This window comes from Lygodium microphyllum, chromosome 16 (genome assembly GCF_053477565.2).
Source record: "Lygodium microphyllum isolate KBCC chromosome 16, Lygodium_microphyllum_v1.1.10, whole genome shotgun sequence".
NCBI classification, from domain to species: Eukaryota; Viridiplantae; Streptophyta; class Polypodiopsida; order Schizaeales; family Lygodiaceae; genus Lygodium; species Lygodium microphyllum.
The window spans coordinates 122,954,123-122,968,261 of NC_141150.1; the positions used below are offsets into that span (position 1 = coordinate 122,954,123).

Genomic DNA, 14,139 nt, shown 5'->3' on the forward strand with positions numbered 1-14,139 from the left:
TCCTTTTCTAGAATCTAGTAATTACCATTGACATGCCACTCACATTTCTCCAATATCCTCTTGAAATCATTTTCAAGGAGATTCTACTTGTGGGGACAGGAAGATGACTTAGAGATATAGCTTGCCTCAACAACATCTGAGAAGTGGACATAATTGTCAACCCTATGATCCCTTGTGAAGAGGAGAAATACCTCTAACAAATCCATGAACCTATTTGAAAGGGATTGAAGGAGAGAATTGAGGTCCATTGGTGTGTTGAACATTTGGCTTATACTTGACAATTTAGATACATTTCCAGTACTCATAAGAAATTCAAAAACTTTGACCTCTGGAGCATCTTCAACATCCTCAACCTCTAGATCTGCAAATGAGAGCTTCCTCTTACTCATCCTTGTAAATCTTGAGGAAAGGTAGATATTATTGAGCTGCATGAAAATGGAAGGGAAGGTAAAAAGAGGTATATGAGGAATTCGAATAGCTCAACAATGGTAAAAAAAATATGCTATAAGAGGTGTAATTGGAATACGTAAGGATTATGGGCATGAAATCTTGGAAAAGGTCTTAGTAGTTAACAATTGATGAGTTGCACAAAAATAGAAGGGAAGCTCAAAAAATCTATATGAAGAATTCACGCAGCTCAACAATGGTAAAAAAATATGCTTTAAGGTTTGTAATTGGAATACTGAAGGCTAATGGGCATGAAATCTTGGGTGTAATTGGAATACTGAAAGCTAATGGGCATGAAATCTTGGTAGTTAACTATTGATGGGCCGCGCAAAAATAGAAGGGAAGCTCAAAAAAGCTATTTGAAGAATTCCCGCAACTCGTCAATAGAGATTCATATGCCTGAAAGGCTAGGAGGTGTATGTGTGTGTGTGTGGAGTGTTATTGTGGATGAAAATGGGAAAGATATGAATGATGCAGAATGTAAAGTGTCATCATAAAATCCTTTTCATTTTTATAGGTGATAAATGTGACCGTTGCCTCACACGTGTGTAGCACATTTCCCAAGGCGCCACACGTGTGAGGCAATGGTCACATTTCTCACCTATAAAAAGGTGAGGAGAAGGGTAGTATTACTTTATATTCTCTCCATTCCAACCCATACCTTCCTATTTCAAATTCCATTTTCTTGCCTATACACATACATTGCACACACACCTATTGATGAGCTACGTGATTTTAGAAGGACACTCCCCCCACCTTCTCCATTGAATTCGCGTAGCTCATCAACATATCCTGATTCACACTTATTGCCAAGCAAGTCCAACTCACACCCTCTAAAAACCATACTATTTCTCATTGATGAGCTATGCGAATTAAGAAGGACACTCCACCCTTGTTCACTATTGAATTCGCACAGCTCATCAAATGTCTGTTTTTCACCCTCATTACTTAGCAAGGCCCATATTCAACCTATTCCCCAGCTCACACCCACTAAATAACATATTTTTGCCCATTCACGAGCTACACGAATTTAGAAGAAGGCTCGCCATTTGCTTTACACAGATTTAGCACTGCTCATTAATGGAAATTTTTCTTCCCCAAGGCTAAGCTTTGCCACTTACATTGCTATTCTTTACCTCCTTTGCTTTTAGATATATTCTTTCACATTGATAAGGTGCACAAATTAGGAAGGGCACCTCTATCTCCTTGTGAACTGATTTTGCATAGCTCATCAACACTTCTTTGCTATGGCTAGAACCAAGCAAACTGCAAGGAAGGAAAAGGTTGACCCTAGAGGCATACCAGCCAAGATATACAAGGGTTAGAGCCAGGAAAGGAAGAAGCCACCCATCACAAAGCGAAAGTTCAAACAGTATGTCACCTCCCTTAGAGAGATAAGGAGGGCACTGAAAGCATTGAACCTTGCAATACCAAGGCTACCTTTCCAAAGGCTTAGGCAGATCTGTGACCAGAGGAGTATTTCCATGAGATGACAGAGATCAGCCCTTGATTGTCTCCAGGAGGCAGCTGAAGATTTCATCATTGAGTTTTTCCACGACTCTTACATTTCTGTTGCCCATGCTCACAAAGTCACTCTCATGGATAAGGACATGGTTGTCCTTAGAAGACTGATGTATAGATTTAGTAAATTTCTTAAGCCCGTACCATTCAGGGATGAAAAGACCTTCAACATATTGAATATACCTCCATGGAGGAAACCAAAGCTAGAGGATAAAAAATCCAATGAGGAGGAGGTCAAGTACAAAGATGAGGAAGGGGGACATAAGAGGCAAACCTAAGCAGGATGCAAAGAGGGGGATGGAAGAAGAGAGAAAGGCAATGGAGGAGAGTGAAGAGCAGCTAGCCTACCTGGAGCAGGAAATGAAGGTACTTTTCACCAAAGTTGATGCAGATGGATTCCTTGTAGTTGCCTTCCCTCTAGATGATATTGTGAAGAGAGAGGACTACATTGTCTTGGACCATGAGTGCCTGACACTACTTAGGGACATCAAGAGGGAGATAAATGACACCATTGTGCTAGCATCATTGAGGTAGGAGAAGTCTTATGCTAAATATTTTTTATTCTTTTATTTCACAATATCAAAATCCCATCTTATTTAAATGTCTATGTTCTTGAAGGGTAATGATGCATAGTTTCTAGCTGGGAGTGCAACAAAAGGTGGAGGTTATTGATCCCTCCATATCAGTGTATCTCAGGAGGATGGACACTGAGGTTGCTTCATTTAAGCACTGGGTGGCCAAAATTGATATGGAGACCCTTGAAGTGGTCTTACTGCCCTATAATGAAGGGTAAGTCCTTTTAACCAGAGCTTCTGTAATTACAAAACTGATATAGATTTTCTAGAAGCCATTAGAGTCTAACATTTACAACTAATAATGATTTACGGAAGCCATTGGAGTCTTATTATCATAGACATAGTTGACAAGAAATGTTTTTATCTCAATTCTATGAGAGGATCACAAGGTATAGCAAAATTGTAAGCAATTTCATAAAACCTTCACTATGGTTACCTCAAATACTATATTAGGTCAACCACTAATTTCTAATACATTGATTGTTTTGTTTTGTATAGATGTGCAATGAGATTCATGTAGCTTCTAAAGAGTTGTCCACCAATGCCTCCAATCTTATCTACAGTTGAGTATCACCAAATCAAGGTCCCTTGATCTCTTAGTTATGTTATACAATCATGGTTTTCTGCCTTTCTTAAGAGTAGTCTAATTTCTCCTTATTCATGTAGTGTCCAATCCAATCTGACTCCCACTCATGTGGATGGAGGGTTGTTATAAATGCTGAGAGGATGATTAAGTTCATTTATGACAATGAATAGAAGAATATAAAAGTGTTTTGTATAGATGTGCAATGAGATTCATGTAGCTTCTGGAGAGTTGTCCACAAATGCCTCCAATCTTATCTACAGTTGAGCATCACCAAATCAAGGTACCTTGATCTCTTAGTTATGTTATACAATCATGGTTTTCTGCCTTTCTTAAGAGTAGTATAATTTCTCCTTATTCATGCATTGTCCAATCCAATCTGACTCCCACTCATGTGGATGGAGGGAGGGTTGTTATAAATGCTGAGAGGATGATTAAGTTCATTTATGACAATGAACAGAAGAATATAAAGTGAGTATTTCAATCCACCTCTTTTGTAATGCAAAAAAATTCTACACTTATTTTTACAACCCTCTTACTTTCTAACCCCCTTTTCTTGTTTTGGCCAGTTTTCCTTGGATTGTTACAATGCTACACAAGTCTGGCTTGTAAGAACCAGAATCATTGTAACAATGGTTGTGAATAATTTTCCTCTACAGGAGCCAGAAGAAGAGAAAAAACCATCTAAGAAGAGAAAGAGCAAAAGAGAAGGGACGGCACGGACCTCCAAGGAGCAGGATGAGAAGGAGAAGGTCCCTACTCCTAAGAAGCCAAGGACTCCAAGGAAATCCAGAAAGGCTAGAGAGGAGAAAGTGGAGGAGCAGAAGGAGGAGGAGCAGAAGGAGAAAGAAGAAGCAGAAAGAGAAAGAAGAGGAGAAGGAGAAGGAGAAAGAAGAGGAGGAGGAGAAAGAAGAGGTGAAAGAGAAAGAAGAGAAGAAGAAGGAGAAAGAAGAGAAGGAGGAGGACAAAGAAGAGAAGGAGGAGAAAGAAGAGAAGAAGGAAGAGAAAGAAGTGGAGAAGAAAGAAGAGAAGGAGGAGGACAAAGAAGAGGAGAGGGAAGAGAAGGAGGAGGACAAAGAAGAGGAGGAGAAGAAGAAACAACAACAGGAGGAGAAGAAAGAGGAGGAGAAGAAGGATAAGAAGGTGAAGCAAAAGAAGAAAGCAAGGCAGAAGAGAGAACACCACCAAGCACCCCTTCAAAGCCAATACTTGCCTCTACTAGGATGAGTCCAAGACACAAGAAATAGATTGACTCTTCTCATTAAAAAAATACTTTGTACATCCATTTTCCCTTTTGGGTTACATTTAGGTGGAAGTTTTTTGTATATCTCCAGCATTTTGTAAATCCTTGATAGTAATCTCTAGCAACCTTCTTAATCCGAGATATGTAATCTCCTACAGAAAAGGCAAACAAAAGTTTGCACTTGTAAATATAATTCAAAGTAATTTGATATGTAAGTCTTTGAAGAAATCAATCTGATTATGTTTTCATGTTTCTTTTACCTAATTACTTAAGCAGCAGCATTTTGGATGTCTTTGCATCTTATATTCCTTTCACTCCTTTTAGAGACCTGCAAAGAGTGTAAAGTAAGAAGATATGCATGCTAGTATGAAATGTTAAGAACATTAATGTTAGTGTCAAAAAAACTTGCCTTTTTGTCATCCACTTTGAAAGAAAATGACTTTGGCAATTCAATTTCTTCATTGAGAAGATTCTGTCTCACTTGTTGCAATGTACACATGGCCCTTATCTTTAAAATAGTGATAACTTCATTGTTGAGCCACAAATCAAGATCAATGACTGAATTCACGCCAAAATCTTCCATGTCTTGGTCTAGAGGGATTAGGACACCACCCACATGGTGCCATCTACTATAATAAAACGTCAAAATGAAGTTTTGTGTAGCAACCATATACTTGCAAGAAATTGACTCTTGATGCACCTTACATGTGATTCCACTAACTACTTTTGTGTCCCAGCCTTCATCAACAAACTGAAGAACATTTTTTGCTTGTAAGCTTCTCACTGAGAACAAAGTTTTACACCTTCTAGCTTGCATATTAGAGAAGAAGTCTACAAACACAAGGATAGGCATGAAGAGGACAATTTTGCTCTGTTTACTGGCAATATTAGGTTTCATACATATCTGAAGCTCATTGAATAGCTTACATCTATAGCACTCACTTGTGCTAGAATTTGGTAAAGGCCACTCCTCACACCCAAAATCAGGAAGTGGAAGCTTGGTCAGAGAACCCCATGATCCTTGTGAGTTAGGAGAGACATAGAAATGGTCATAAAAGAACACACCATTCTCTGCAAGGAACCCTCTTGTTCTTCCTTTATAGAGTTCCTCTCCAACAGAGGCATGAAAAACATCAATAATATCAACAATACACTCCACTGGCTACCATTCCTCTAAGTTGGAGGGATATAAATCTACAAAATAAAAAGCTAAATGCTATAAATCTATAAAATCATAAATCTAACTTCAGTTTTAACATGCAAAGAGAACTTATAGTTAGGTCTATGTAAAGGAAGATCCCAAGTATTTGGTTGAAGATGGTATGCATAAAAACATGTTGTACTAGCACCTCTTTTATTGTCTTCATGTTTGAGCCATGTCTAAAATCCTTCACTCTTCCTTTCCAACACGAAATGAATGGATTGGTGGTTACCTATTTCTTTTTCCTGTTTTGTTGCATAGTTATCCAACTACCCTTAGCTATGGTAATAGGAATCCATCTACCCTCCTGCATATCAAATGTATTATATGTGGATATATATTCAATGGAGGTACTAGGACGTTTAGATCTGACATAGTTTTCTATAGCCAAAAAATGAAGAAGAAGAATGAGCAAGAGAAGGAGAAGGGGGAACAACAAAATTCAAAATGGCGAGAAAGGGGGGGGGGGGGGGGGGGGCTTTGGCTCTAAAGAAAGTAGGTGGCCTCGTGAAGAGAGAAGGCTGAGCTCAACATTTGTCATGATGGTTTGGGGGTGAAAAGGGAAGAGCTAGAGGAGAAAAAAGGTGACTTCTGACATGAAAAAGACCCTTTCACGAATTTTCCCCTAAATAAAATTAGCAAAAGAAATGCACTTCTTATTTTAAAAAAGAAAGATTCCATAGCGTAAGCTCTCCTCTCATTGGCTAAGAGCACTCTCTCTCTACATGCTAAAAGGCAAAAAAATGACCTCAAAGTTCCCCTAATGATTTGGAGGGATATTATCATCACTTCCTCATCTTATTGCAATATGCATCTCCAAGAATGACTTAAGAAGTCAAGGTGGCTAGATTCATTATAGCTTTGAACCCTCCATTGAATTCTCATTTGCAATCTCTTTGATTGGCTACTTTCATAGACGTATTGGATGGTGGGAAGCCAATGGAGTAAGAAGTGAATTTAACCAAGAAGTGCAAGGAGGAACCTCTACCAAATTGGGATGTGAAGTGGAATCATTCCAGCTTCAAATCTAATCCTCAATGGGAGATAAGTTAGCTACCTATTTTCCTTAAAGAGAAGGCCTTCAGAGAGAATTTGTGCCTTAATTGTCTTGATCCAAGACATTGTGCTAGAGATTGTCCTCCAAACCCTAATCTACGTCAACCCTCAAACCTAAATCCTTCAAATGTTCACAACTCTTGGGACCCTAACAAGAACTTTAACCAAGAACCTAACCCGAATAAAGGCTTCTCAGATCGAACTAATCCTCTAGCTTCTAGAATTTTATGAATCTTTCCCAAAGGAACTTCTAGCAATAGCACATTAAAAAATAGGTGGATTTAGAGGACCGCAAGGAGCATTCAAGGGTAATGAAAGTCAGTCTAATGTTGGATCTCAAATAGTGAGATATAATCCTAAAGCAAATCAAGGTGACAAATCTAAGGCTCAAGTGAATCAATTCATTACAAGAGAAGAAGGACATAGAGATCAAGGTAGCTTATGTCTATTTCAATATTGAGCACCAAGGAGCAAATCAATATTATAGGTGTTAAGAGGCCTCAATTCCAAATTTCATAATTTTCCAACTCTTCTAAATAATTTCCCTAATAAATTTATTCCTAAAAACTCGTTAAATTAGAAAATTCTCTATACTCTTAATTCACAAATTAAGGGGAAAATTATCCTAGGTTATACTAAGTGAGAGGAAGTGATTAACAAATCCTCTTAGCTTAATTAAGTGTTTAGTTAATTTCCCCATAAATTCTATGTTATTTTTTCACTAATTTTAGAATTTTAAATTCCATAATTACACGTCTATTTATCTTCTCCTAGTCCCCTACTCAATTTTCTAAAGTAACTCTTTAATTATATTTCCCGAAATTTCATCATTATAACGACACTACCTTCTCAATTAAAAATAAAATTAAGCCTTTTTTCAAAAAATAAATAAATATATATATAATCCATGTAAAGAGGAGTGAGTATTTATGTTTCTAGAGTAAAGAATCTCTAGTTTGAATAAATAAAAGAGAAAATTTACATATTCTACTAGCGAAAAATGATAAATTACGTTTTCCTACTAGCAAAAATGATTAAATAGAGGTTGTCAAACAAGATTTCTCTTCCGTATGGGTTAGGCAATGATGTAGGTAGGGGGCCTTTATATAGCTTCTAGGGGGCCAGGTGACTGTGTAGGGCTTATTTTAGCCTCTAGAGGGCCAGATGACTATGTAGGGCTCATTTTAGCAACAAGAGGTGCCTCTCTTCTTGTAGTTCTTTGTTTGATTGGCTGAGAATGTGCTAAAAATGCGTTTTACCCCTCTTTTGAGGACTTGCTAAATTTCTTACATTCTCTCTTCTCCATTGGGTGCTCCTGGAGTGGAAAGTTTTCACATTTTTTCCTTTCGTGCTAATTCCACTTACATTCTTTCTCCTTATCCACAATAGTTTGGAAGAGAAACTTTCATTTCTTACTCAAATTCGGGTATGTCAACCTTCTGAGAGCGAAAAACTCCAAGGACGTAATTTCTGAGTAAGAAAATTCATACTATTAAATTTACATAGTTCTCTAGGAAACTCTAAGTTCACTAACTTTGAAAGGGACAAGATCCCTCAAGTACGCACAAACTTACACAAGATTGCATAAAGATCAAGCATAACAATTGAAATCTCCATGCATAGAGTGTAACATAGGGTAAAGATCAAATAAAATCATCAAGACAAGAATGGGTTCAATCTCCCCCTCCAAATGGCGGCACCCTTTCCATCTTGAGTATTTATATATTAAAGGGTGCCCTTTGTGCCAAAACTAGGGTGCACGACAAGGGACTTCTTTATTTACAAGAAGGAGCTTTTATCCCAAAAGCAAGCTCCTATTTTTATTGTATGTCTTATCTATTTATCTCAAGGCTATTTATAAGTGCACCCTCTTAGGGTATTTATTTACAAGTGACTATTAACCATAGTCATAATAAAAATCTGGGTAATCTCGGCCGCTAGTAAGCCGTCCAAAATGTGTTCCGCCATCCGCCGATCCTACCCTTCACTTCATTATCACTCTCTCCAACCTACAGTTTTCCATCACACACAATTAGTATTTAATACACCAACAATAGACAGTAAATCGATCAAGTCAATCCAGCTATCCATAAGAGTATAGTGCCCATTAACCATGGATGTTACACACTAGGAGGGTACGGACACCCCGTAACATCCCTCCTACCTAGGATAGCAACTGTCCTCAGTAGCTTCACTCATAACTATCTAGTGTGTGATTATAAGAGTCCAGAAGTTCGGGATAAGTACGGAAAAACGTTTAGGGAAACCATTTAGCATCTTCTCTAGGATGGTTCTTAAAAGTCACAAGATAATGGTTATACATAGAACCAACACGTGTGGTGGTAGTCTCATGGTCCACTATAGCATCAGGGAGTAGTTGTTCCTCTTGATCCACCAATTGAGGAGCTTCACCATCATATATAGGATGAGATGGAACATTACCGTTAAAAGGTTTCAAGAGACTAATATGAAAAGAATTATGTATCTTCCAATGATTAGGCAATTCAAGACGATATGCAACATCATTAATTTTGTGAATGACTTTGAAACGTCCATAAAATCGTGGTGCTAGCTTCACAAAGGGGTTAGTGTCAACACTTTTGATCTGACGCTTTTGAATGTGAAGCATCACATAATCTCCTGTCTTAAAAAGATAAGGCTTCCTGTGCTTATTAGCTTGACGAGTAAACAATTCTTGTGAGTGGGAAATGGCAGCACAAACATCAGCATAAATTTTATCAAAATCAACAGTTAAATTGTTAGCAGTAGCAGGAATAGTATTTGATAATCGTGTAACAGGTGTAGGGAGTGTGTGACCATATACTATTTCAAAAGGTGCTTTTCTAGTAGTAGAATGAGTGGTGTTATTGTATGCAAATTGCAAACTGTGTATGTAGTCATCCCACCGTTTTGGTTGTGTATGAACATAAGCTTTGAGCAAATCAATGATTGTGCGATTAGTGATCTCACTCTGACCATTGGATTGTGGATGGAATGTAGTAGAATAGTCTAAGGTAGTACCTAGATTAGAGAATAAAGCTTGCCAAAATGCACTACAAAACGTGGAATCTCTATCAGATACTATTACCTTAGGTAACCCATGGTGAGTGAACACATGCTTCAAAAATAAGTTAGCGGCTTGAGGTGCAAACAATTTCTTATTACAAGGAATGAAATAAGCATGTTTGCTAAAACGATCTATGATGGTCCAAATCATGTCATGCTTATGCATCGTTAGAGGAAACAACGTAACAAAAATATGTTCCCAAGGTCTCTCGGGAATAGAGAGTGGATGGAGTAACCCTAACTTCTTGCTTATGGTAGACTGAACCTTTTGACAAATCAAACATTCAGCAACAAAGGATTTGAGATCTTGTTTCATAAGAGGCCAAAAGAAGTCACGAGATAGATTTTGAAATGTGGTTGCTACACCTCTATGGCCCGCATAAGGTGGATTATGCAATTTCTCTATGAGAGGGTTTTAAAATGGTTTAGAGATGCACAATTTCTTTTGAAAATAGAGAAATTTGTCTTGAATAGAGTAATCAACAATTGATTGTGCATTGGGTTGATTCATTTGAGTCCAAATATGCTTAAAATCATCATTAAGTGCATAAGTGTCACGCATAGATTCAAATGAAATACCATGAATGACCGATAGTAGGTGATTAAGAGTTGGCTTTCTACTCAAAGCATCTGACCAAGATGGTATTGAAGAATTGGTTGAAAATTTTGAATAAATGTAGCCCACTTAATATGCCTATCTGAAATCAATGGCTATGAGAATGAATGTTTTAAACTTTGATGAACTGTTTTTATAACAAAGTCAGTACCCATCAAATAATGCTTCCAAATTTTAAGTGCATGCACTACATCAGACAATTCCTTATCATATGTGCTATACTTAACCTGTGCTGGTCTAAATTTCGTGCTTTCATAAGCAAGTGGATGGTTATCCTGCATTAAAACAACACCCAAACCTTTTCCACTAGCATCAGTAACAACCACAAAGAAGGGACGATTAAAATCAGGTAATTGGAGTACTGGTGCATGTGTTAAAGCGTATTTAAGTGCTTGAAAAGACTGATCCTGCACTTTAGTCCATGTGTAAGGTGTATTCTTCTTTAGCAACAAGGTGAGATAGTGAGCTTTATATGAAAAATTGCGCACAAATTTCGTGTAGAAACTACATAAACCAAGAAAAGAACTAAGTTCATGCAAGTTTTTGGGTCTTGGCCATGAATTGATAGCTTGTATCTTCTTTGGGTCAACCTTTATCCCTTCCTTAGATACTATGTGACCTAGGTATTCAATTTCTTGTTGGAAAAACATACTTTTCTCTGGGTTAAGATAAAGTTGATTTTCCTTGAGTAATTGGAACACTTTAGCAAGATGTTTCTTGTGTTCCTCTTCGGATTTACTAAAGACTAGTATATCATCAAAGAACACTATAACAAAGTATTGGTGATCTATGAAGATCCTATTCATCATCCTTGTGAAGGTGGCCGGTGCATTTGTCAAGCCAAATGGCATGACAAGGAATTCATAATGACCAATTTCTGTACGAAATGCAGTCTTATAAATATCCTCACTAGTCATCCTCACTTGGTGATATCCTGATTTTAGATCCATCTTGCTAAAAGTGGTGGCCCCCTTAAGCTTGTCCAATAGATCATCTATACGTGGAATAGGAAACCTATTCTTGATAGTGATCTTATTCAATGCGCGGTAGTCTATACACATGCGGTATGTACCATTCTTCTTTTTGACAAGGAGAACTGGTGCCCCATATGGTGAACTACTTGGTCTTATGAGCCCTCAGTTGAGTAGCTCTTGAACTTGAGACTTAATCTCTTGTTGTTCAAGAGGGTTTATGCGATAGGGGGCTCGACAAGGGGGTGCGCTACCATGAATGGTCTCTATGCTATGGTCCTCAGGTCGAGACATAGGTAAACCAGCGTTAAATCATGCATAAAACACTCTTGAAATTGAGCAAGAAACTCTTTTTGTGCATCATTACAATGTGATTCTTGTGTAGCAGATATTTCATTAATGTACACAAGAAATGCTTTATCTCATTTGCGAATGGCCCTTTTAGCTTGAGTGTGAGATAGTAATGGTTGATCTTCACTTTCATATGCAGTATGTAAACAAATTTGATGACCTTCATACATGAAAGTAAGAGAACGATTGCTATAATCAATCTTAGGATTTAATTCATGACGAAATGGCATTCCTAAGATGATATCTATCCCATGCAATGGAGCAACAAGAGAAGTACGCTCTTGAGAGTTCTCAATTGAAATCTTTAAGTTTTCCACTTGTTGAGTGCAATTGTACTTTTGGTTATTGAAAGCAATCTTAACTTTGTATACATATGATGTAAGAGGTAGATTAAGAGATTTAGCAATGCGATTCGAAATAAAATCATGGCTACTTCCATCATCAAACAAAATACTCACTTCTTTTCCTTGCACGATACCTTTGATTTTTAAAAGAGTATAAGGTGAAATGGATGAGGGTTTAGGGTTACCTTCATTCGGTTGATCGTCATTACCCTCATAGTTTGGATCGTAATCATCATCGTAGTCGTCGTTGTCTTCCAAATCCACTTCTTCTTCTAGGATAGGCTCATCTTCGACCATGTTGACTTGAGCAGGAGGGTGAGCTTTTTCTTCTTTCTTCATTGGGCATTTGTCTGCATAATGTCCTAGGCGATGATAATTGAAGCACTTTACCCTCTTCAAGCGGTCCTCGGCCCTTTGGTTGGAAGTGCCGTTGGTCTTCTTGAAGTTAGGATGAGCGTCTTGACCGTTAAAACCATTGTGGTTGCCTTGACTGTTGTTGACGACCTTTGCTTTCTTGTCCTCCCAAGAGTGTGGTTGTGCTTCCTCTCTTTTAAAGAAGGGATGCTTGAATTTATTATATCTGTCACTTATAAAAGACGAAGCAGGCCTCTTGCCTTGATTAAAATTTTGATGCTCTTGCTTCATGCGATTACCCCTAAGTTTCTTTTCACTATTTAGTGCTAAAGAGATTGCTTCAGCCAAGGAGTGTGGGTGAAACATCTCAATATCCCCTGAGACTTGCTAGCTAAGAGGTAGCTTTAGGCATCGCTATGCCGAATTGACCAACGGGGCCCTCTTAGACCCGGCCGTCTTAATCCATGATAAAGGGATTGTTGCCATATTGGCTCACCCTAGGGTTGTTGCCGCTCTTGGGCTCACCCATCACCTGAGGGACTGTTGCTCCTTCTTGAGCTCACTGAAACCTGTGGGGATTGTTGGCTCTCTTGGCCTCACCCAGAACCTTGAGGGAATGTTGCTCATCTTGAGTTCACCCTGAAACCTGTAGGGACTGTTGCCACTTTTGGGCTCACCCAGACGTCAAGGGACTATTGGCTCTCTTGGCCTCACCCATTCCTTCCTTCGGTGTTGCATGATGCCCACTCATCTTCATCTTTGATGGTGGGTAGAGGAGTTTTATGTGTTTCCAATCACACGTTATTGTCCCACTCACTTTTGGCATAGTGATGGGTAGAGGAGTTTAACATATATCCAATCCCACGACCTTGCCCTGTTTAAGGCGGATCCCACTGCTTGGGTTCAGGTCCATGGTTCTTTCTTCTTGAGGTCCTCCTTTCTGAGGAATGAAGGGGGTAGTCTCCGGCTCTCATCCTTTGTTTGAACCATGCTGGTCCATCCCTTCTCTGGCTGGCGGCTGGCTTCTTGTCTCTTTCATGACACCACCCCCACAACAAGTCCCATTCCAAGTTGTGAGCTTCCTTATGATAAGCCACCTGTCCCATAACAGGTGCTTCCTCCACAGGTGGCTCCGTTTTGCTTTGTCATAGATACATGCATTCTTGTACACTTTTCTGATCTTTGCCTTTGATAAGAGCGTTCCTCACACCTAACTTCCCACGAGGCACCGAGGGGAGTATTGACCACACGCCCTCCCTCCAAGGCGCTACAGTTCCGCTTTCGGCTCTTGCATGTTGGTCACCAGTCATCTCCTGGCCTTGCTCGGAGAGTGCTTTTCCTAAGCCTCATGCCGGCAATTTGACCACCACCGCTGACTGGTTGATTCCAAGCTCCTTGATCGTTCCACCTTTGCTTCGCCTCCGCAAAGTCTCAGCAAACTCCCTTGTACCTTCATTGGATTCCACGAACCCTTGAGCTCATAATGCTTGCAAGAATAGAAGAGGTGAGCTGCCCCTCATCCCCTTAGCTTGTGCCACACAAGCTTGAAGCACTTTGCGTTCCCTTGGAAAAATTTTCCTCGGGATGTATCTGCCATGCCTTTCAAACCAAGCTAGCTTATTCTCATGAGGTGAGGTCTCGCTCGTTGATCATTGAGACGAGCCCCGCAAAATCCTTGGCAACCCAGCTCCTCCTTAGGTGGCGCGGGCGCATCTCATCGCTAAGTGGCTCCTCCTTAGGTGGCTCATTTGCTTGAGTTTCCTTCGGCAGGTCGACTCCTTCTTAGGTGGCTCGACGACCTACAATGCATC

General features: G+C 39.2%; 1 pseudogene; it reads right to left on the reverse strand.

Annotated features, from left to right (window-relative positions):
* Positions 1–4,637: 4,637 nt before the first annotated feature.
* LOC148023348 (uncharacterized) lies at positions 4,638–12,271 on the reverse strand (annotated as a pseudogene).
* Between the last annotated feature and the right edge of the window lie 1,868 nt (positions 12,272–14,139).